The sequence below is a fragment of the Pogona vitticeps genome, chromosome 10 (assembly GCF_051106095.1).
Source record: "Pogona vitticeps strain Pit_001003342236 chromosome 10, PviZW2.1, whole genome shotgun sequence".
Lineage (NCBI taxonomy): Eukaryota > Metazoa > Chordata > Lepidosauria > Squamata > Agamidae > Pogona > Pogona vitticeps.
This window is the reverse complement of record NC_135792.1, coordinates 7,758,897-7,784,258: the sequence shown is the minus strand read 5'-3', so window position 1 is coordinate 7,784,258 and position 25,362 is coordinate 7,758,897.

The following is a 25,362-nucleotide window of genomic DNA, read 5'->3' as shown; positions in this document are numbered from 1 at the left end:
GGTGAGAGAAAAATCTCCTGATTTCAGCCTTAGTCTTCTGTCTGTAAAAATGGAAATCGTTTTATGACACTTTACAGCATCACGAGAAAAATAGATAGGAAAACACAGGGGGCCCTGTGGTATAGTAGAGCCAAGGTCCACAGGAAATCAGGGATGGTGACATCATCCTCCCCCAAGCTTGTCTCTGATCTTAACTGAAATCCTCACTGTATTTGAAAGAGAAATGTGTTTTCCAGAGAACAGTGTGACTTTGCAAGCTGTCTCTCTTATAATGCTAAGTATCTGAGGGTGATGTTCTCTGGAATGGGCAATTAAGAGTCATTAACTATATGAAAAGCATGTCCCTCATTTGTTGATATTGTCCAATCCAGTTGCCTGCATTTTTGGACCCTCGTTATGTGGAAAGGGGCTACTGCAATGAGAAGCACTTTTTCCAAATTTACAGTTACACTACAGATTGGCTCTTCAATAGAGAACCCTTCAGTGTACATCTGAGTGCGTAGAGGGCATATGAAGACCTCCCTTACCCAGCCAGCTCTGATGTCAACATTCCTTTATACCTGTCTCCCACATGTACATAGCTGTATGAAAACAGGCTTTCCATTCTGGTGCAAACCTTGCTCATGAAGAGAGAAAACAACAGTGTATAGGCATTTCTGCTTTACCTATGAACTTTGGGAGTGGAAGTTGCACAGATATTTTGCATAGGGCCATGAAGCCTCCATTGGAGAGGGACTTCCTTGAACATCTGCTATGAACCCAGATGTCATGAGAATAGTTGGACATTTGTCTAGTAGTTCATACTGCAAGTTAGGAAACTCAACTTCAAAAAAATTCAGAACTGGATTATTTGTCATATACAGTGGTGCCTCACTTAACGAGGATAATTCGTTCCAGCGAAATTGCTGTACAGCGAAATCCTCATTAAGCGAAATAAAAAATCCCATTGAAACACATTGAAAACCTGTTCAATGCATTCCAATGGGCTGAAAAACTCACCGTCCAGCAAAGATCCTCCATAGGGGTGGCCATTTTTGGTGCCTGTAAAGCGAGGAATTCGTCCAAAAACACAGTGGGGAGCCATTTTACACAGCGGGTGGCCATTTTGAAGCTGCCAATCAGCTGTTTTTAAAACATTGTAATGCGAAGCAGGGAACCGATAGTCGCAAAGTGGATTTTGCCTATTAAAACATTGTTTTGCGATCACAAAAGCGATGGCAAAACAGTCATCGTATAGCGGTTTATTGGTTAAAGAGGTAATTGTTAAGCGAGGCATCACTGTATGTGCACACATTAAGGCTGTTGATTTGTTTTGACTTCTCACTCTTTTGTTTCTAACAGTTATTCAGAGACTTGACTGTGTAGCATCACAATTAAATTGACATTTTGCATCTCCTGGGCAGATCAGCCAAATAGCTGGTTGCAGTACCAACATTTCTACTCTCATCCAAACTTTCCTAAGACTTCTCCCTTCCAAGATCAGACCTATATAACGGAAACAAATAATGTATAAAATAACTAAAATATTTACGAGGTTTATTGTTATAAAAATGTGTTATAAATCAAAGCAATATTTTACAAGCAAACATTATAAAGAGGGATCGGCAAAGAATAGCATTTTCTCTTGGCCCTTTACAGATGAGTTGCATGAATGGGCATGTGGGAGCCATATCCAAAAGCCATGACACCCTCATTGCTATTTGCAGATAATTGATATACTGTAAAGCCAGATGGTAGCTCAAGACTGATTTCTTCAATAACCTTGCTCATGTCAGTACTATTAATTTTGGCAATACTGGGAAAATTCCTGTTTTCATTAGCAGGCATTGGCTATTCTTTTCCCATGCCACTTTTACGTTACCGTCTCCATTGATTCCATATGATATATCTTAACCATGATGTCTTCACGCTGTTAGCCAGCATCTTCCCACAGTTAATCAATAGATGAAATCAAGGACAAAACTTTCCAGGCATCTTCGAAGCTCAGTTAGAAGTCAATACGTTTATAGCACATTTTTAGTTGAGGCAGGAAAATACGATTTCATTCTTCCCTCTCTACTGCTCTTTCCATTTTTGTTGTTGTTACGTACTCCGACTTATGGTGACCCTATGGATGAGTGATCTTCCATCATTAGGAGCTCATATAGCATGGCTCTTGTAAACTCAAGGCTGTGACTTCCTCTCAGGAGTCAATCCACTTCCCATTGGATCGTCTTCCTTTCCTGTTTCCTTCAACTTTTCCTAGCATTACAACTGATCTCTTTTTTTAAATTGTGAAACTCAGCAACAATTTATGCATTGATTGATCTGTTTTCCATGAAAGTCAGGACTCATTTAAAAAAACCCTCTTAGGGAAGCAACAGTAGTTCTCGGTAATGCTAGAGATCGGAAATGGTGCCCAGATGAAGACTGCAAGGGAGTGAGAGATCATGGCCGGGATATTTTTGTGCAGTTGTTGGTGTTGCAGTTGTAATTTGTAAGATAGCTATGCCAGACAACTATATGGAGCATTTCAAAGATGTGTAGGCAACACCAGCAGCCAGCTCCTGGAAGAGCCTATTCATCACCTGAAGAAGTAATCAGAAGCACTTCAGGTGCCTTCACCTCAACAGTTCTGTTGAGTACTGAAGATAATTTCTTCACTGTGCTTTTCCTCCGCAATAGATTTCTCTCTCAGGAGACATCCATCCACTAGTTATTCTTTAAGCTGCAGGGAAAGTCTGCTCTGAGTTTGAACCCGCTAGTGGGGGGAAAGAAATTCTGCAGGGATTTACCTGGATCATTGAGCCAGACCCTTGCTTTGTGGGGTTGGTTAGTGATGCAGGAAGGCTTTTTTTCAATATCAGCGGAGAGATTTGGCCCACGGCCTCTGATTAGAATGGCAATTGTACACTCATCCACTCAAGTTCAAACCCACTCCCTTTGCTGGTGGAATCCCTGAAGTGAAGGGAGGTAGAGGAGCTGGTAGTGGAGGGTTTGCTCTTTGGGTCCTTTGTTTACACTTGATGTGTTATTTCTTCCTTTGCAAGGACCAAAGAGGTATCAAATGAGGAGAATGAGCATGGGTCAGAGGCTGAAAATCTGGGATTCATGTGCTCAGCAGCCCAGTTTGAAATAACTGTTTTAGTTGGACAGGAAAAGCTGTTGTCTGGGGACACTGAAGTGCTTTTGAAGCTCTTAGGAAAATGTCCTTAGACAGAGCAGTGATCTGATTCAACATAAAGCAAAGCTGTGAAGTAACTAGTTACAAACATCCAGTTATGTTCAATTCGTTTATTTTTTCCTAAGAGCTACATTGGAACTAAGTTACATTATCAAGGTCAATCAAGAAGGAACAGGGTCATTCTTTTTACAGGGTAATGGCAAAAGTTACTTTTTAGTTGCTTGCATAGCTATGCGGTTATAGCCACACAAAACAGTGGAGAAACAGAAAGAGAGAGCATTATATACTTCAAGGCAGTTTGTTTAAAAAGCAAGAAAACCCAAATATTTCAGTTATAATTGAGAAGTCTTAAAGTGAAGAACTGTTTTTTTAAAAAATTGTGATGATACTTACCGTATTTTTCACTCCATAAGACGCACCTCTCCATAAGATGCACCAAATTTTTAGGAGAAGAAAACAGGAAAAAAATCTGTTTTCTTCTCCTAAAAATTTGGTGAGCCTTATGGAGAGGTCCATCTTATGGAACACACTCTAGGACCCTTTGGAGGCTCAGCCTGCCCCCCCCGGGGGCCAGAGGGGATGACATCGCTACCTTCACGGACTCTTCTGAAGCTTTCCAAGCCTCAAAAGAGTCCCAGATAGTGGCGATTTTGCCCCCCGCTGGCCCTGTGGGGGTGGGTGGGAGAGCATTGCAAGGGTCCTGGAAGGCTCACTCAGACCCTTGCAACGCTCCCCCCACCCCCCACAGGGCCAGAGGGGGCAAAATCGCCACCTTCTGGGACTCTTTTGAGGCTTGGGAAGCTTCAGAAGCCTCACAAAAGGTCCTGGAAGGTTGCGATTTCACTTGCGCTGGCCCCGTGCGGGGGTGGGGGAGCATCGCAAGGGTCCTGGAAGGCTCACTCGGACCCTTGGGAGATTCCCCCCATGGGGCCAGTGGGGGCAAAATTGCCACCTTCGCTCCATAAGACGCACAGCCTTCCCCCCACTTTTTTTTTGGGGGGGGAGTGCATCTTATGGAGCAAAAAATACGGTACTTGGAGGGACTTGGGATTATAATGGCTTTGTTTTTTTTAACAGTGAATTTCCAAGCTCTAGTATAAGAAAGTTAGAAAAGGAATCATGAAAAGTAAAGTGGTGCTTTTTTTAAAAAGTACTTAGAAAAATGTATTTGTGGCATTCTTCCATTTTCTGAAGGGCTCTTCTCTCAATAAAAATGGGATTTAGTATATTGTGTTCATAAGTAGCAGAGTTTGCTAAATAATAGAAGATATATTAGGGAATATATCAGGATGGGTCCCCCTCTTTTCCCTTTCCTTTCACGTCTGCTAAAAGTCAGAAACAGCTTGGGGACTTGGTTCTCCTGACCCACCATTAAGGGGTCTATTATGATTGCATCTTTCGCAGAGTTTGTGAAATAATGGACATTATTCTGTCTTAGAACCACTTAAAAAGATATAAACCACTAGGGGGTTAATAGCATTGAAAAAAAACCATTTATCCCCTATGCCTAGAAAACTCATTCATTCTCTCCTCTTCTCCTCCTCCTCCTTTTTCATTTTTGTGACTTGGGACTAAGTAGCGACATTACCTACTCTCTTATACTATTATTTGCCTAAAGGAATTTTCCTGAATTTATTAAGATATGGAGGTGCTTTTAGCTCATGTTGGAAAATGTCCTTGACAAACCAGCCAGTGAGAGGAAGTGATTCTTCATGGTAGGGCAGAATGCCAAGAAGGCTTCCATAGTGTAACTTCTGATACCTAAGAGATTGTATAAATATAGGCTGAAATCCTGTTGCTTCGTGTAGCAGATTGCACTAGAATGGGACCATTGAATCAGTGGGGACTTGGGAACTTATCTCCTCCATCCATGGATTCAAGTGATCTCCACTAGTTGACACTTGATTCACCCAATCCCCACTGATCCAATGGGCCTACTCTAGTGTGATCTACTATACTAAGCAACAGGATTTCAGCCATAGTGTGGTTTCAGAGAATACCAGCTCTGTGAGATTTATGTATGTTGCTTTAAGGCCGGTGTGGCCAAGCAGTGACCAAGGGTCCCATATGGCCCTCGGGAAATGTATCTTAGCATTCCCCAATTCCCACCCCCACGTCTCTCAAACTGTTATGTTTTTCTTGGGGACCTGAAACAGACTGGTTTCCCAGTCTAGCCCATCAGACTCTATGGCAGCTTCGAGCTCATGCTTGGTATGCGGAAGGTCCAGGGTTCAACCCTCAACGTAGCCTGCAGGGCTACAGATGAATCCTGCCTGAAATTTTGGAGATTCGTTGTCAGCCAGTGTGACAACGCAGGGCAAGACGGACCAAGGGTCTCACTCTGTGCAAAGGAGCGGCATTCCGATTTCTCTTTGAGAGTAAATGCTAAATTCTCTCACTTCTTTGAAATTAAATTAAACTCTGTAGGGGGCTGCTCCCAATCTCTGCTGACATGCAAGAAATAATGCCCAAGGAGACCCCCTTGATACACGGAGTTCTTGAAATTCTCAGAGCAAAAAGTCACCACGCTGGCAGCGTTCGGAAGAGCCGGACCCTCGCGGAGGAAAACTGCAACAAGTTCCTGCAAGTTTTTACAAAAATAAGTTATGAGGACAAGTCGGGAAAAGGGGAGGAAAAACCCATAACCTTAACAACAAAAAAGACCAGCGGGGAGGGGGGCAACCCAGGGAGAAATAGGTGGATCTAATTAAAAAGCTCCAAACTCTATAATGGTAGAGCTAATGTCAGCATTATTCATAACTTGATGCAGGAGGGGGGGAAATTGACAAAAGAGCACAAATGGAATTCAGATTAAAATAAAGGCACCAGGGAGCAGCCTTTTCTGTGGAAAAGTAATGTGTTTAGAATGAACTACCTGAGAGGGCTTTTGGAGGTGAAGACACCAAGGGCATCGCGGAGAAAGGTCCCGGTTTCAGCACCGCAGAAACGCAGTATTAATATGGATGAGCGCTTGGTAAGCTGAGTAGCTAAAACGGCATTAGCACTGGTGCCAAGTCATGCTTGATTTCTTGAGTAAAAAATATATATATATATACAGTATATGTCAATCTCGAAAGCCAGATGGTGGGAGGACTATTTCTTGTCAGTGGACACAAATGTGCGCTTCTTGACTGCTGTGACCTTTAGCGACTGTCCTGTGGGTCTTGCCTCTTTTCCTGGTTTGAGGGGTAAGAAATATTTTCATATTTCCCACAACTTCCCAAACTCCTCTGTGGTTTTCCTAGAACATTTAGCAGTCTCGGGAAAGATATGTTGCCTTCCCATAATCCCTAAACAGCTGAAAAAAGATAATTCACTAAAACTGGTTCATAAAAATACATTTTTGTAAAAAAAAATGGAATAGTGTATGTAGGTGGGGAGGGGAGTAAATAATGGCTTTGGTTTGGGACATTGAACATTTTTTCTAATTGGTTTCTATATCATGCCTCCTCATGATACTCTTATAGGGCATATGCAAGTTTATCATCGGTCCCAATGAAAATCCAGCTACCACTGGAAATCAGGGTGGTGCTTCTGACAAAGAACTTTTCTCATTGGCGTTTTGCATTCTCTTGCCAGCTAAAATCTTATGAGTCTGGTTCCCTTTTGTTTTGTTTTTGAACTGCTGGATAGCTGAGTGGTTTACGTACCTGGCTGTGGAGTCAGAGGTTGGGAGTTTGATTCCCCACTGCGCCTCCTTGATAGGGGTGCAGTGGGGCTTAATGATTCCTTCCAGCTCTGCAATTCTAAGATTGTTATTGTTGTTGTCTAAACAAATAGGAGGCGTTGCTGAAATGTTGTGCTGTCTAAAAAAGGCGGAGGGGTTCATTTTGCAGAATTGTTTTGACAACACTCCAGAAAAAGCTGTGTGAACACCTCTCTTTTAGGGACCATTTATATGTACATTTTCTATTACGACACAAGACCAAGGTCATTTCCTGCACTCTGGCTTTCTGATGGGCTGACTACTCTAGAAGAGAGGGAAAAGATGAATTGTGATGACTGTTCCCTGTATTTTTTCTATATATGGCAACATTTCCCAAGAAAAATTAAGGGTAGCAAGAATTCAGCCTCATCATTTCAGCAAGAAATTGTACCTCTTTGTGAAGTTTTTGGACAAATCTTGCCATGATTACAGTGTCACAATGGAAAAAGTTGTTAAAGTCAATCGTTTTCTATTTGTGATTTCAACGCCTTTCCTACACTTTCAAATATCTGCTGAAAATATGCTATATCTTGGCAGTCTTTGCTTTCTCAAATACCTCATGTGTTTGCTTATTAGTTTTTTCCAGATTAAGAAAAATGGACAAATTACTATCCCTGCCTGACCCACCCTCTTCCCCTTTAGAAGATTCTCCTTGTCTGGGTTCATGTCAGCATTTGTCTGTTTCTGGATTGCTAGAGAAAAGAATATTCTCACAAATGGAGAAATGGAAACAGCTATGGCTGTGGGTGGAAGAGGGTTAACAGAGCACAATCAGAACTATTTGCCTACCTCTACCCCAGAGAACACACACACACACACACACACACACACACACACACACACACACACACACACAGAGAGAGAGAGAGAGAGAGAGAGAGAGAGAGAGAGAGAGAGAGGAGACACCTATTGTAAACTTAGTCACTGATACCATTGCACCACCGAGAAAAGAGAAACCAGAGGAGATCAGGGAGAAATACAGACCCTCATGTCTTAAAGTGAACTTCCAATCTAACCACAAGAATACAAGTATTTATTTGCATAGGCATATGCATGCTCCAATCTAATTGTGAAATTCTTTTTTTAAAAAGAACAATGATTGGGGAAGCAAACCCAGGCAACATGTGACGCCAAGGGAAGTCCTTCATTTTGCCTTGCAACTAAGAAAAAAATTTGGAAAGCAGTTGCTCCAACCTGGTGATCTCATTCAAAGGTCTGCCCAGTGCTTTAGTGACTGGAGGGTACAGGAGAGGTCACTCTTCTTCTCCTTTGATGCCAGCTCAGTATCTTCCTTATAAGGTGTGCACGGTTTCAGTTCCCCTTTCCTTGTGTTTTTTTTATTATGTGTCTTTTTTATTGTTATATTTTTAACCCCATGAGACCCAGACTGAGCGTGGGAATCTGGGCAGAGCGCTGCACTGCACTGTGAGCAACCAGTGTCTGTTTGCTCCATCCTATGGATCTCACAGGCCTGCACAGATAGACTTCATTTGACCTTCTACACACTTCCTTAGTAGTCAGCATAATAAGAGATAACACATGGAAGAAGAAAAAAGGGCCTTTGTGCTGCAAGATTCTGTTGCCACAATAGCCAACAAGATGTTCACTTCGAGAGATGAACCTAAATTTTTTTTAGCAACAAGTGATGAGATCCTTGGCCATCATTTGATAATGTAGCAGCAAACTGCATTGCTAGGTCCAGCCTCTGAGAGCGAAATTATAAGTTCCAGGTAGCCCAGGATAATAAGAGGGAATTCCTTAAGTGCCAACCGTGTCTTGATTCTAAGGGCAATCAGACATTCCATAGTTTGAAGACTAGCTTATTTTGCTTTGAGATTGCATTCATTTGCAAGACTGAGTCTTCAGACATAAAAGTCTGCTTAAGTCATGTCTCTGGAATGCGAATGGATTTGAGCTTCCAGTGGCAGGCTCTCTGTAACGTATCGTTTAGCCCTGGCAGTGTAATTTTCAACCCTTAAGAGTTGCCTAGAACAGTAGTTCCTGAACTTGGATAACCCCAGTGTTCTTGGGCTTCACCTTCAAGAAACCCTGACCAGCAAAGCTGGTGATGAAGGCTTCTGGGAATTGCAGTCGAAGAACACCTGGATTATCAAAGGTTGGGAACCACTGACCTAGAAGGAGAAACTTCAGTGTGTCACTTGTCCCAACACTGAGCACAGCAATAGGAAAAGCTATTCCTACCCAACGATATTTATGTAACTTTTAAATGTACAGTTACAGATCTCAAGCCATGGCAGTCATCATGGATTTTTGGTGAAATGGACTATTTCTCAAGTTGACTTGAAAACTGATTTAGTAAAAGCCATTTCTGGAGCATTTTGGATGGCGGATGTCATGCTTAGGGGGAAACGATTATTTATAAGAAAACACGAGAAGGTGAGAAATGGCTAGTTTTATACACTTCCTCCCATTTTGTTCTTGGGTGTTGCCCTACAAAAATCACAGCTAAGGACCCGATATATACCTAAGTCTTTCACAGTACTTTACTCCAAATGGATTATAAATCTCAAATCAAGCCCAGCGAGTTGTACAAATGATATACTTCTTTCATTACTGACCCTTTATTGCCTCTCTCGCTCTCTTTGACATGAACCACCCACTTTTTTTTATTATAGAAGGAAGAGAGAACAGGCTTATACGGCATTGTTTTATTAATCTGCACCATGGCCTTTAGCCTATACAGAATGGACAAGACTATATCTTGATAACATCCTGTAGTGAAGGAAAGACTGCTGACCCTGGAATTAGATGGAGCAGATACTTGATACTGGTGCCAGGATGCATATGTCTGTTGGCAGCAGGTTTTAGGGGGATTTTGACAAATGTCTTGATTGAATATTCATTCCCACCCACCCACCCCTGCTGTGCTAGACTTACCTGGCTGAGTGGACACTTCCTGGGGGGGAGAAAAGCTCTCCAGTGATTTGGAAAGGAAAACGTGGCTGTTGTGTAGGGGTGGCCACTTATACATCACTGTTACCAAAAGAAGGTCATGGGAGGAGACTGGCTTGCCTTAAATTAGACGTATTAATTGATATGTAGCAATGCAAGCTGAGGAATAATGCTTATAATGCTTATATAAGCCTTCGCAAATACAATAATGCTTATAATTTAAAACAGAATTATTGTGTGTCTTACCCAAGTGGAGAAGGATGTGATCACGTGCCTATGGAATCCAACTGTGTATGAGTGTCTTGATGGTCCCTGATCTCCCCCTGCCTTCAGAGGGAGGGCAAGTGATTGTCTAGCCTGCGTGACCTTGGGCAAACTGCACAGTCCTGGGGCATCTCCAGAAGAAGAAAATGGCCAACTATTCCTGAGTGCTCTCTACCTGGAAAACCCGAAATGGGTCTTCATGAGTCAGAATTGACTTGATGGCACCATAATTATGATGATGTACAAATGGATATCCTGCTGCCCTAGAGGTATGGCTGCACTTTCTCTATAGTGCTATGTCCATGATACACATATTGTTTATGTCAGCCCTGGGGTGGGGGGAATCAGATGGGACCATCAAAAAGTCTTTGTATCAGATGCAACAGTAGCTCTCTCAAGCCACCAGGACTATATGGTTCAAGTTGTCCTCATTTACCCCGGACAGTCCCTATTTGCCAGATGTATGGCTTTCTCTGTTATGGCAACCCATCTTTGGATACCGCAAAGGCCCATTTCTTCCTTATTTTGATGGCTTATTGACAGAATAAGCTCATTTTATTTTCCCACGTCTGGAATGCTGAGTAAACTCATCCCTCCAAAGCTGCATGATTTCCATCGGCCAGCAGCAGCTCCCCAGGCTTTGTGGCCCAAAGCTTGGGCTTCTTCCTTTCTTAACTACAACTCCCAGAATCCCCCAGCTACTGTGGATGTTGTCCATGCTGACTGGGGGATCCTGGGAACAATAGCTTGGGGGGGGGGATTTCTAAGCTTTTATCTGAAAGTGGTTTTTAAGTTTCCTCTGCAGATGCCAGGCACTGAATCTGAGACGTGGTGGATGTGTGTACATTATCATGGGCCATATCCCCAAACTTTTAAAATTTCTGTTTAAAAAATTTTTCAGTTTAAATAGTTATTAAAAATCTACCTGTAAGTTTGCTGTTAAGAAGAAAGGAGCCCTCTCCCTTCTTCCTTCGCCATCCAAAATCCCGGTCACAACTCTTCCATGAGGAAAATAAATTAAATTCCCAAAAGTTAAAAATAAAAATGGCTTCAAGGGTGCCATTCGCTTTGATTGATAGCAGTCAATCAAAGCGAAGGGCACCTAAAACTTTTTCCTGATGGAGACCAGAAGAACCTGGAGACTTGACAACTCACTTTCTCTTTCTGCTTTGATGTTTGTCCTGACAAGATTTTTTTTTTTTTTTTAAATCTCTTAAAACAAACACACCAAGAATGCCACACTGGAGAGAGACAAATTTCTCTTCTGCCCGCAGGGACCAAATGCGACTTACAACTGCTGAGTGAATAATTAGTTGTAATTAGCACTAGAAATTGATGCCTTTGGAGATAGTCTGCCAACTTTTTAAGCACTTTAATACTAATGGCTTTTTTTCCCTAGGAATAAATCTTTACAGGCGGAAGCAAGTGCAAATTGATTTTTAAAGAGCCTGTCCAATGTGGAATTTATCTTTCAAAAACGTTAGGTTTTAAAAAACAATTACTTTTTTTTTTACCTTTACTGTGTTTAATGCTTTTTCAATAGGCTCGTTTTTCTTCAAATACACATTTCTGTCATTGGGAGTTCGTTTCTTTTGCAAAATATGCCTATGGGGTGCATGTACATATATAGAAGGTATCAGGATAAAAATATGGCATGTTATAATAAAGTTGCTTTTAGTTTTTAATTCATTTGTGCATGTGAGAAACATTCTAGGTTGGTCATAAGAGGCTCTTAGTCTTCTTTTCTGGTGTCTGAATAAAGACCTTATCTGTTTTCATAGGCAGAAGAATCACTAGTCAAATTCAGCCTGGGAGGCCAGTTCAAGTAAATGACAGTTGTACAGTGGTGCCTTGAATTATAAACTTAATTGTTTCAGGAGGATGGGCATAAGTCAAATTGGTCATAAGTCAAAGCACCATTTACTATTGGACAGTTCAATGGATTTAAAATGGAGAAAACAAAAAATCACCAAAAATTAACGAAGACTCAGAACAAAGCCAAATTAAGTTTGCTGGGGTTTCACAAGGTGCACTACCGATTCCAAGCATTTAAAACAGGTTTCAAACATTTTAGGACACTTAAAAATGAGCGAAAACGGACATTGTTAAGTGAAAATCCCCCATAGAGAACATTGTTAAACGATGCGGAAAATTCCTCCAAGAAACACATTGTTAAGTGAATTCTTCGTTAAATGAAGCAACCACTAAGCGAGGCACCATTGTAATCCATTCCGGCTGAAGAAAATAAATCACTAAAAAAATCACTGCAAGACTAAATGGAAAGGTGATAAATCCCTTCCGGCCAAAGGGGGTGGGGAGAAAAGCAATCAAGCATGCAAGACCCATCGGAAATGCACAGGAAACAAACAGAGCACATTGGAAATGCACAGAGAACAAAGGGACCAGGTTGGAAATGCACAGAGAACAAAGGGACCAGGTTCAAAATGCAAAGAAAAGAAAGGGACCAGGTCTGAAATGCACAGAGAACAAAGGATGCAGTTTGGAAATGCACAGAAAACAAAGGGACCAGGTCCAAAATGCAAATAGAACAAAGGAAAAAGCAAGGGAAGCATGTAATACCCATTGAAATTGGAGGAAAAACCCAAAAAGCAATCAAACCCCCCAAGACTCATCAGAAATGGAAAAAAACACTCCAAAACAACCAAACCCACCAAGACCCATCAGAAATTGGGGGGGGGGACAAAAAACAAACAAATCCCCCAAGACCCATCACAGCACAGAAACATAACCCCCTTAGCCCAAAACCATGCTGCAAAAACACCCAGAGCAGTTTTTAAAAAGCAGAAAACCTTACCTTACCAGGCAGCCTCCTCCGATCGCACACTCTGCAACTGCTGAGGCGAAAGAGCTACAAAGAAGCAGCCTCGTCACTACCTATAGTACGAACATTGAATTTCCCGCTTTTTCCCCCCTGCCTTTTTCTGTTCGTAAGTGGAAGCTCCGGTCGCAAGTAGAAGCAAAATTGTGCGGCTGGAGCTGGTCCTAACTCAAAATGGTCGTAAGCAGGGATGTTCGTAAGTGAAGGCACCACTGTATCAATGACTGGCTGGATAGCTCAGTAGTTTAGGCCTCCGGCTCCAGAGTTCAGTGTGCCATGGTACCTCCTACGGGTAGAGCTAAGCTGTGTGGCCTTGGGCAAGCTGCACATTCCCAGGGCACCTAGAAGAGGGGAAAAGTAAACCAACCCCTTCTGAGTACTTGGAAAACCCTGAAAAGGGTCCCCCCCCACATCAAGATTGACTTGACAGCAAATGATGATGACTCACGACTGGGAATTACATATACGTGTTTGAACTCATGCACATCCCAAATCAAGTGAGGAACGCTTACATAGAATAATCTTCTTTTGAAAGGTATGTCTTTGCTGCTGTTTAGAGCAATTTCTTATGAAGAAAGCTTTTATGAAAGATAAAGCATAATGCCAATAGAATACTGTTTATTTCAAACAGTCGTTAACACCGTTCAAACATAGCATCTACAATCATATCCTTAACTTGCAGTCTTCTTTGTCTGTCTACTCAGAAGTAATTCGGATTGATTTCAATGTAGCTTATAGTGAAGTATGTAAATAGAGGATTTCAGCCTTAAACAGCTAAAAAGAAAATTAGATACACTTTTGCTCTGTCCCATAAGTTTACCCTAGAAAGAACTTGGAGGGGAAAATGTTAGTGAAAAATCATACCATATATCAAATGCACAGGGAGTCTGAAAAAAATAAAGATTTCCTCAGTCCCAATTATACATCCACAACACATCCCCCCCCCATCCTTTCCATCCTTAAACTCTTTGGAAGAACATTGTGGGGACTTGGAGACCTCTGATGATAGTCTTAATCCCCCCTCCATTTTTGGGTCTTTTTTTTTTCCTTTCAGTTTCTACAGATTTTCCTCCATACCATGTTACATAATGACCATGCTTTTTTACTTGTAAGCAAGATTAAAGAAAGAGCAAGAATATTCTCGCACTCCCTCAGCCCCCACCGCCATCACTCAATCTACAAATCTATGAGGCGGATTGCTCTTTTAGAAGGATTTTGGAAAGAAAACGACTGAGACTGTCAGTTTTGTGAAATGTGTGTCGACGAGTGTGAAGGGAATATTTTAGCGTGACATTTATACAAAGATGGGGCCAGTACTTATGTTTAAACATAGCTACTCAACCAGAGGTTTGGCAGGGTAAGTGCTGAGGATCTGTGAAAGCCTGGCTTATGATTTAAGCATCTTCATCTCCGTATCTTTAAGATGTTCAGTAGCCATCAAGTTCCGGCAGCATTAAGCAGCAAAACTGAGACTGCACAAACTTTTGTAATGTTGAATCCCATCTTCGTTTACATGCGATACTATCATAGATGTATAGGTGCATAGTGTTACTCTTGAAACCCAAAATAATTACAACAAATGCTTCAAAAGTAATGCCAGTGTCAGGACAAACGATCCCGGGGAACAATGACAGAAGTGTAGGACATTTGGCACTGGTACAATTTTTTTTGCTTCTCCGGAAAGCAATGAGAGAAGTTCAAAAGGAAATTCATCGGCAGCTGTAGGAGAACTGCTGGATAGCTCAGTGGTTGAGGTCTCCAGCTGTGGAGCCAGAGGTTGGGAGTTCAATTCCCCCACTGGGCTTCCTTGACAGGGTTTGGACTCCATGATCCATAGGGTCCCTTCCAGCTCTGCAGTCCTGAAATGATGATGACATCTTAGAAAAGATGATACATAGATGGCTACTTCTTCGAAGATAGCGAACTGCGAATTCAGCTTGTGTTCAGAAGTGGAATCAAAGAAGACTCCCTCCACATTAAAAGACAGCCTCAAGGCAAGCTGCACCACATAGGATGACCAAGGGAGATCTAGACATCTCTTTTGGGAGGGCTTCCAAAATTGGGGAAACCGGACAGTTGAACCCGGACAGCATTTATCACACAGACTCTCTCATAACCCCAAGACTCAGAAGCAGAAAGGTTGGTAATGTATAACCCTCTACGGCTAACTTTGGTGTAATAAGTTACAGTTTGAATCAGTGGAATTTATGGAGGAGTTGAGTCAACAAATTCCCACTGATTCGGTGGGCCTACTTCAGTACAACTTACTCCACTAAGCAGCAGGATTTTGACCTGCATGTCTTAGCTTGAAGTATGGGAACGTAATTATCCTTTGGTTTTAGCATTTTTCTAAATGTTGGGATACACTTCTTGGATCCAAGAAAAAAAAAGCACCAAGGATATACAATGCTTCAGGATATACAATACACTCTGTCAGCATGCATTTAAACCAGAACTTGGAAAAAGTTGTAAAACAAAAACTACAACACCCAGAATCCTCATATAGAGGCCATACTGCCTAAGGGAGCCTGGAGCCTGTAGTCTACAAAACGTAGCTCTTTAAGGTTACGAATATATAAATTCTCATGCTTGTATCTCCTCCTGCCCACTTTAAACCCCCAATGAGTCGGGACCAGAATGAAACACACATCCGAATGGATACATACGAAACTGAGATGGACCCAGAAATAGGCTGGTCCTCCATTCTCACTGGATGAATACACTGAAACTGTCACTGAAATCCTTTGGTCCATCAACCCCTAACTCTAGCTTCCAAGTCTTTGACTGTCAACAGACCTTACTGATGCGGCTCCGATAATCATCTCCTTATCCAGAAAGAGCAGAACTGCAATGCATCTTCCCATAACGAAAGCAGAATCTGTGTCTCGCTGTCGCTGTGAAAGATTCAAAGCTTTAGTAATGGGCTGCAGGGAATTTGATTTTAAAAACAGCTTGTTGGATGGCTTGTTAAAAATGCTGGGCTTTAAAATGCTGACTTTTGTGGAGCTGTATTTTTGGAGCTTCTTCTGAATAAAGATCTCCAAGAGCTGAATAGGTTCCATTCTCTCTGAAATAACCCCAAAGATGGGGCTGTCTTCCTGCCGTGTTTAGATGATGAGTTGCGTTTTCCATCTTCTGTTTTGCATCAAACCAACAGCTGTTTGTCAATTACACACTGTTAATAATGCTGCATTTGCTGACGTTTCTGAAATAACTACAATCTACACTTCCTCATTAGCCAGAGTAATTAGACTGTCATTAATACTATACTATCTTTTTCCTCTCCGGCTATTTGAAAACTTGAGGCTCTCGGTTGAGAGAATCAGCATGGTAGCAAGGAGCTATGTTCCCTCCCAAGAAAAATGTCTTGTCTCCCATCTTAGAAAAGTTACTTTTTTACTGTTTGAACTTCCAGAATTCAGCCATCAGCCTGACCAAATAACTTTCCCAGGTGTTATTCTGCCTATATTTTTGGTATCCCCATCACAAGTATTCTTGCTCAAGGGTGGGGACTAGTTGTGTCTCATGGATGCAGCCAACACAAGAAACAGTCTTGTTGCACCGTGGAGGCTAGTGCATTTCACTTGCCTCGGATGAGACAGGCTGCAGTCCACAAAAAACGTTGTGAAATAAAACATCCTGGTTTTTAAGCTGCCAGAAGGCTGTTGTTTTGACTCCAAGGTGACCAAGAAAAGATAAAATGGATTGGAAAGTCCTCATGAAACCCTCTCTTGACATGAACAAGGGATTATCTCCACTGTGTCTTGGGTTTTATCAAACAAAAGAGTCACACCAGTTAAACTAGGTAAAATAATTAATAAATAACTTATTCCATGCCTACATGCTCTCACTTCCTCCATTCTCCCTGGAAAATCTTGACCTATCTAGCCCAATATAGCTGACAATGACTGGCAGAAGCTCACCATTTTTGGGGGACTGAATTCTTTCTTTGACCTACCTGGAAATGCCAGGGATTGATGCTGGGATCTTCTGCTCACAAAGGATGTGTTCTGCCACTGAGCCCTAGTCCCTTCTGATTTGTTCTTCGGGCATGATCATTGCCTAGTAAACAAAAGCTTCCAGAATCTCCAATGCTGGCTAGGGCAGTCTAGACATGACAGTCTGGCTCGGACATCTCCTTTGCTTCTTGGCCCTGTCTCCTAGTTTGTCCTCCCATCTAGACTTTTCTTCTGTTTTCTCTGCTGACTTGTGACATAATTCCAGATTCACCCCAAAGTTCTGCTCAAGTTTTAGAATGCATCTGCATTGTGCCTTGCCTTGGCAGCCTCTAAATAAGTGCTGTAAGACATTGTGTGCTCCATGAATAATGTAGGTGTGCCTTAAGTTAGAACAGTGTGTCCCAACCTTTGGTCCCCAGAAGATCTTGGACTCTAACTCTCAGAAATCTTGGCCAACACAGATAGTGGTGAAGGCATCTGGGACATCTTAATCTAAGAACATCTGGGGACTCAAGGTTGGGAACCACTAAAATGGAGACTTAAAAATGGATGTTAAGGTGAATGCATATTTCCTCTGATGAGCCCAGTTTCCTTTCCACAATGCCGTTTCCTCAGATACTTGTCTCTGCCATCAGAATTACATGTTATGCCCATATTGACCTTCCAACAAGCAATCAAAAGACAAGCCATGTTGGAATGCAAGATATGGAGGTGAGGAAAAGCATCTTCTATGGCAGCCAGATGTCTTTCACCACTTCATGGAGTACTGCTTCTGAATCCATAGTAGATTATACCAATTTTCCTTTGCAAAATTTGTCCTTGGTTATTCAGTCTGATCACTGATCCAATAGTTTTAGGACCCCAGCAGGATTTCCCAGCCATTCTGGATTAGGCTGCTTATCTGTTGATATAGGCCACTTACTTCCCTCTGCAGCTCTGCGTGCTGCCACAGCCTAAGCCATGTTTTGTGGGATTTAATATCTCCTTACATATTTGATGCATCCAAGTTGTTTATCAGACAAACAGACAAATTAAACTTTATCCAACTCTGAAATGCCAAGACCTTTTGTGTTCTCCCGGCGTGGGTATAGAGGATAAAATTGCGGCAGCTAACGGAGCACAGAGTCTCACAGAATATATAGCTTTGATTAATACTTTCAATCCAGTCCTAGATTAAATATATTGAAAACATTTAATAATAACCTTTCCCTCCTCTGTGAGATGTGCTTTGCATTTGATTCCTTGCAGAGTCTGGAGGTTAGACTCAGAGCTGCCTGGAGGTTATGTGTTGTGCCTTGTTGGACTTCTTCAGCCGTACACATATACATGTATTTGTTTTCATGGAAAAACAAACTTGTAGAGAAATGCTGTTCTGAGGCTGAGCAGCAAAGACGCTGCGTGAGTAAAAACCAGCTTGTTATTCATATGACCTGGTAGCACTATGAGCAACATAGTTAGGGATGTTAATGTCATTGTTACATTTTTTTTCAACTATTTTTTTACGAGTAGATGAAGACTAGAGTAAGCCTTACCCAGCCTGGTGCCTTCTGTAACAATAACAATAGCAACAAACATGATGATAACAACTATGTTTTGTTTGCAAATACAAAGGGGAAAAAAAGGAGAAAGGAAAGAGAAAGATGAAAAGGAGAGAGAGAAAAAAACTGAGAGTTTCCCAGCTGGCATGTCAATCAGGCATCATTTCCCCCCCCCCCGCTCCAATTGTAGCAGAATTACAGTGGTGCCTCGCTAGACAGTTACCCCGCATGACAGTTTTTCCGCTAGACATTGACTTTTTGCGATCGGTATAGCGATTCGCAAAACAGTGATTCCGATGGGGGAATTTCGCTGGACAATGTTTGGTCCCTGCTTCGCAAACCGATTTTCGCTAGACAACGATTTTGACAGCTTCCTCCGCGCTCGCAAAACAGGTGTTTTTGGGACTTAAGCTTTGGAAAGACAGCGATTTAAACAGCTGATCGGCAGTTCGCAAAGCGACTTTCCTATAGCTGATCTTCGCTAGACAATGATGACTCTTCCCCATTTGAATGCATTAAACAGGTTTCAATGTATTCCAATGGGGAAATGCTTTTCGCTACACAATGATTTCGCTAAACATCGATTTCAGTGGAATGAATTATCATTGTCTAGCGAGGCACCACTGTATATCTCATTTGATACAGAAGACTGTGACAAAATCACCTCTGTTCCTACTCTGTTTGCTGTCAAGATGTTCTGTGGGCGGCACTATCAAGGATTCTTATAGTCCTCTTTTCAGTTCTTTCTTTCTAAATCAGATTTAGACCAGATAGCCATTCAAATGGAGGAGATCTTCAAAATGAGGACTGGCCTCTGGAAGCCTTCAAAAAGAGGGTTGTGCAGGAAAAAAAGGGACAAGCAGCCACCCTCACAAAGGGCCCTGCGTTTGGTCAGTTCTGATCACAGGAATGAGCCAAGAAAGGTCTCCTTGAGGTCGCTCAATTTGCTTTACTTGCTCACTAGGAAAGGGGTAGTATGCATCTAAGTGAATAAGTAAAAGTAAAATAATCGTAGGAGAAGGAGGTGACCTTCCTTACTTCTCTGGTACAGCATCTGTCATAGTTGTATGTTTTTGGAGGATTTAAAATGCTTGAAGTCACAGCGGTTCAATGCCTGTGCAAGAGAGAGAGAGAGAGCTCCTTACAGTGACTAGCTCAATATGTCGGTTTCTAACCCAGGGCATGAAGCCTTTTTAAATCCCCTGTAATTTTTCAACTGCAAAGGATTTGAGGATCTTATCAATGGAGGAAGAATACTGCTAAGGTTTCTTTTGCAGCTATTCAAGTCAAAGAGCTTCCTGCTTTAGTTAGACTTATCTGGTACTTTAAATAAAAGTTTCAGGCATAGGAATTACAGAATCATTGAGCTGCGTGGAGGGAGTGATCTGTAAAGGAGTCGGCCTGCTGTTCAATATTAAATACTCTTAGATGTTCTGCTTTTAGATGTGGACTTCTGGAGTCCAAGCTCTTGCCCTGCCTTACCTTCCTTGGAAGTCAAAAAGCATCACTTGCAATACAGTTCTAAAGCTGCAACTGAGCGTTCGTAATCGGGGCCTCTGAATATAGGAAGTGTGAAAATTTTTCCAAGTAATCTTCAATCTGCCAGAGTTCTCAGCTCTTTTCCTGGCAATGAATATTGCTTTAACAATGGATCTCGCTTTGCTGTGATATAATGGACCCAGGGTTTAATTCTCATTTCATGAAAGCAGTGAACTTGCTCCAAATTTTATACTTTGCCGCTATCTCGACAGGAAGTTCCTTAACAACATTGGGTCATGTGCTGGTAATGTTGAGGACAGACTGTTGCAATGTTCTCTACATGGGGCTGCCCTTGAAGGTGGTTTGGAAGCTGCAGCAAGTGCAAAACACAGCAGCCAGTCTGGTGTCTGGAGCATCAAAATATGATCAATCATATATCACCTGTCCTGTGTGTTTGCACTGGCTGCCAGTAAGCTTCCAGGCCACGTTCAAGGTGCTTATGTAGACATTTAAAGCCCTAAATGGCTTAGGACCTTGCCACTTGTCTGAGTTTTTCTCCTTCAGAGGAACCACCCATTATAGAATTGCAACTGTTCCCTTCCCTCCTTGGCTTCAGAAAACAATTGAAAACATGGCTGTTCACACAAGCCTTTCAGCCCCTTACCTCAGACTAATTAGATTTTTGATCACCTATACTTCATGAATTTAGGAATAGCTGTGACTGTTTTGACATCATCTGTTGTACCTTTGTGTTGTGTGTGTATATATATGCACATTTTTTGCATTAGTTATTCTTAGAGATTCATTTTTGTGTGATGCTTCTTTCGTTCATTTAGTTTTGGTTTCGTGTGATGCTTCTTTAATTTATTGCAGTATATTTTTTAATTATATGTTTAGATTATGTTATTGTAAGCTGCCCAGAGTAGTGGCCTGTCCACTAGATGGGTGGGATAAAAAAAATGCAAGCCAGCCAGATAGTCAGTCAATGAATACTGAACCTTACATGAGATAGCCAAGGTAAGGAACCTAGTTTGGTCCTTCAGCACCTTGGAGAGTTCCCTTGAAGTCCAGATTAGGTTCCCCATCCCTCACAGAAATGGAGGCACCACTCTGCTGTGCAAGGTCGACTATCTCAGTTGTTGTCTTCACAACCTTTGCTCTCAGGTGACCTGGAACCCTCTCAGTAACTGGGCTACTGTTAAGACCAACTGTTAAGGCCAACTTAGTAACCGTATTCTGTAAGCCAAAAGTGAGTGACACTATACAGACAGTGCTTTCTGCAGACAAACGTGGAATAAATTTGGTATGGAGAGAACAAACTCTTTCAAGCAGGGTGTTTGAAGCAATTGTTTTCATTACAAATGTCAGTAGAGAGTGACAGGAAGAATTACAGAACTGTTCAAGTCAATATTTCTGATTCAGCACACCTAAATATTAGCCTAGTGAATCAGTTTTTCCAGGGAGAGCAAACCTTCTACAGGCACACATATCTATATAAAATGCACATATACTAATGTGTATACACACGTACTAATACAAGAGACTCAGACACATAAACAGATTGATACACTCAGAGAGAGGCATATAAACTCTACAATGTGATATTTTAGCCTGTTTTCTACCGGGTGGATTACTGCCTATACTGCTGTCCTGAAGCTATTGAGGCGTGTCCCCCCCCAGTGCCCTATATTTTGGGTTTGTTTGTTTGTTTGTTTGTTTGTTTGTTTGTTTGTTTGTTTGTTTGTTTGTTTATTTATTTATTTATTTATTTATTTATTTATTTATTTATTTATTTATTTATTTATTTATTTATTTATTTATTTATTTATTTATTTATTTATTTATTTATTTATACCCTGCCTATCTGGTCGAAACGACCACTCTTTAGTGTTGTAGGGGTTGATTTTATTGCCCTCAGTGAATGTGTGTGTGTGTTTTATTTTGATCACGGTGTGGATTCCTCTTTCACATCTGTACTGTTTCTGTTGATGAATTGATAAAGACAAATCAAGTTGGTGACATGATAGAATTTCTGGAAAGCTCAGTGGCTTGGGTCTCTGGCTGCAGAGCCAGAGGTTGGAGGTTCGATTCCCCACCGGGCCTTCTTGAGGGGGAATAGACTTGATGATCCATAGGGTCCCTTCCAACTCTGCAATCCTAAAATGATGATAATAAATGTGAACTTTAAAGGACTATTTATGCCCACCTACATGTGTGGATGATTTTTTTTCTTTCTCATGTACTGTTGTTGTTGCCCACTTTTGGAGTGGATGATTGTCTGTTGTTCTTGACCTTCCTTTTTTTTTCCTTAACTAATTTTGAGGGTTCAGTAGGGCTTAATTGGCACTATAGCTAGAATGAGAAAACTGAAATGAAAGAGCAAAAAAGATTCACATATTTTTGGGTTGGCTGAAGGATAATTATCTGAAGGAACTGGAAACTAAGAGAAGAGCCATCCAAACAACCTTAAAACAAAAGCAACCTGAAAGTTTTCTCTTTGACCATTGTTAATTGCTCTTCCAGCCAGATGACCTCAATGGTCCTGAGTTGATCTGTGTTTACATTTTAGCCCAAAGACATAGTGCATATCCCTAATAACTAAAACATGGCTTGCCAACTGGCAGCCAAGTCTGCTGTTGGATTATGAGAATTAACAGTCCAAAAAACAGACTTTCCCCTCTGTGGGGTAGACTGCTCCTGAACATAGAAGTTCCATTTAGCCATTCGGAACCAACCTTGCCAATCCATCCACCTGTGACAAAAATAATATCAATGTGAATAATCTTAAAATAACCACATTTTCCAACCATGTTTCTGATCACAGCATTACGTTAAAAGTCTCAAATTCTCATAAGGAGCCAAGGAGATTATGCAGAATTATTTCATAATGTTTAATGCCATGCTGCATTTGTTATTTAGTTTTCTTTGTTTTTTTGTTTTTTAAAGGAAGAAAGTATTTTAGTTTCCTGACTTTACTTGCAAAGTGCCTTCTGACTTCTGCATCATCTCAGAGGAGTTTATTGTGTATTCTGGTGGAAAGCCCCCTCGGGCAGAGCAAACTCTTCAAGTGAAATTGCCAAGGGAGTCAGATCTACAGTTCAGTAGCCGTTATTAATGCTGTTCAATAAAGCATCATTGAGGGATGCTAAAATGGCACGTTTTGCCTTTAGGAAGACGAGCGAAACAGCTTAAGTGAATGTGTGGATTCCTTAGGCTCCTCTTGAACTTTGCTCTCATGGTACTGACTATGTAACTGGCTGGATAGCTTAGTGCTTTAGGTAGAGGCTGTGAGTTCAATTCCCCACTATGCCTCCAAGAACAGCTAGCCTGTATAGCCTTGGGCAAGCTAAAGAGTTTCAGGACATCTCCAGAAGAAGGGAATGATAAGCCACTCCTGCACATTCTTTAGCCAGAAAATCATGGGAAGAGTCACCATAAGTTGGAATGTTATTATGTATCTTTATCTAAATCCCTTATGAATACACAGTGGAAGTGAAGAACAGAGTTAAGGGACTAGATTTGGTGGAGAGAGTGCTTGAAGAACTATGGATGGAGGCTCGTAACACTGTACAGGAGGCAGCAACAAAAAACCATCCCAAAGAAAAGGCAAGAAAGCAAAGTGGCTGTCCAACAAGGCCTTACAAATAGCAGAGAAGAGAAGGGAAACAAAATGCAAAGAAGATAGGGAAAGTTACAGAAAATGGAATGCAAACTTCAAAAGAATAGCAAGGAGAGACAAGAGGGCCTTCTTAAATGAACAGTGCAAAGAAATAGAGGAAAATAGTAGAAAGGGAAAAAACAGAGACCTGTTCAAGAAAACTGGAGATGTTAAAGAAATATTTTGTGCAAAGATGGACATGATAAAGAACAAAAATGATAGGGACCTAACAGAAGCAGAAGACATCAAGAAGAGGTGGCAAGAATACACAGAGGAATTATACCAGAAAGATCTGGATATCCCAGACAACCCAGATAGTGTGGTTGTTGACCTTGAGCCAGACATCCTGGAGAGTGAAGTCAAGTGGGCCTTAGAAAGCATGGCTGACAACAAGGGCAGTGGAGGTGATGGCATTCCAGTGGAACTATTTAAAATCTTAAAAGATGACACTGTTAAAGTGCTACACTCTATATGCCAGAATGTTTCGAAAACTCAGCAGTAGCCAGAGGATTGGAAAAGATCAGTCTACATCCCAGTCCCAAAGAAGGGCAGTAGAGAAATGTATTCTTACTTATTTATCCATTTCTGTAGGGAAATGTGTTCAGTTTAACATATTATCTCTCTGTCTGTCTGTCTGTCTGTCTGTCTGTCTGTCTGTCTGTCTCTCTCTCTCTCTCTCTCTCTCTCTCTCTCTGTGTCCATCCACCTACCAACCTATTCATCTGTCCATCCATCCGTCCATCCATTATTGTTCCTATATATGCTATAGCTGTAGCAACAATGTTTGAATAAATAGTTCTCTGTGCACGTATTGTATACAATGAATGAAAGAAAATGTTCAGATTCCCCTTTTCAATATAGCAGATGACTCACAAGCTCATATGCCAGCAAATCCTTTCAGGAAGAATGCTCCAGATGTTCGTGAATGGCCAGATGGAGAGGAAACACGTGTGAGCTATGCTTCCTCTTTTCCCAACCAGCAGTTTCTTAAAGAAACAGGGAAACGCTAGATCAGTCTGGAGGCGTATCTTGTACCACATTTGGCTCACACAATGGCCAGGCAGCTGCCAGTGGGAAGCTAGCCAGAGTTCAACAATACTTTTTTCCCTCTCATGTTCCTCAGCAACTTATAGATGGAGGCATATTGCCTTTCATAAATATCATCATGGTGACTAATATGTGTTGATGGCCCTGATTTCCATGAAATGCATCACATCCATGTTTTAAAGCCATCCAGGTTTAAAGCCAGGCATCACTACTGCTTGTGGCAAGGAATTCCACAGTTTAACTACGATATAAGCTGGTTGAAGAAATCCTTTCTTTAAATAGAGCTGGAATCAGTCACTGAGTCCTCCTCCTAATCTTCTTTTTCCTTCTCTTCTTTCTCTTCCTTCAAGACAGCATGTCCATGTATGGTTACAGAAGCTCATTGAATGCCTTTGTTTTAAAATGTGTAATGTTCGTTCTCTCTCTCTCTCTCTCTCTCTCTCTCTCTCTCTCTCTGTGTGTGTGTGTATGTGTGTGTGTGTGTGTGTGTGTGTATGCTTATTCCAAATCACCACTTTATTTTGCCATGACTCAGTTAAAAGGCATGCCCTTAAAGAGATTTATCATGGAGACTCACTGAAGACTGTGGGGTGCACCTCTGAGACAGCTTTCAGTAGTTCTTTCTAGGGACATGTGAATAGCATCTGCTTCAGTTCAGTCTGAAATGTTTGTTAACAGATTGTTTCCAGTGTGCTTTGAGCCAATGTGTCGTCTCCTGGTTTCAATTTGTAGCAAATATTATGAAGTATTTGTATACTGTATTTTATAGTGTCCAAATAGTGAGGGGGGAAAATAA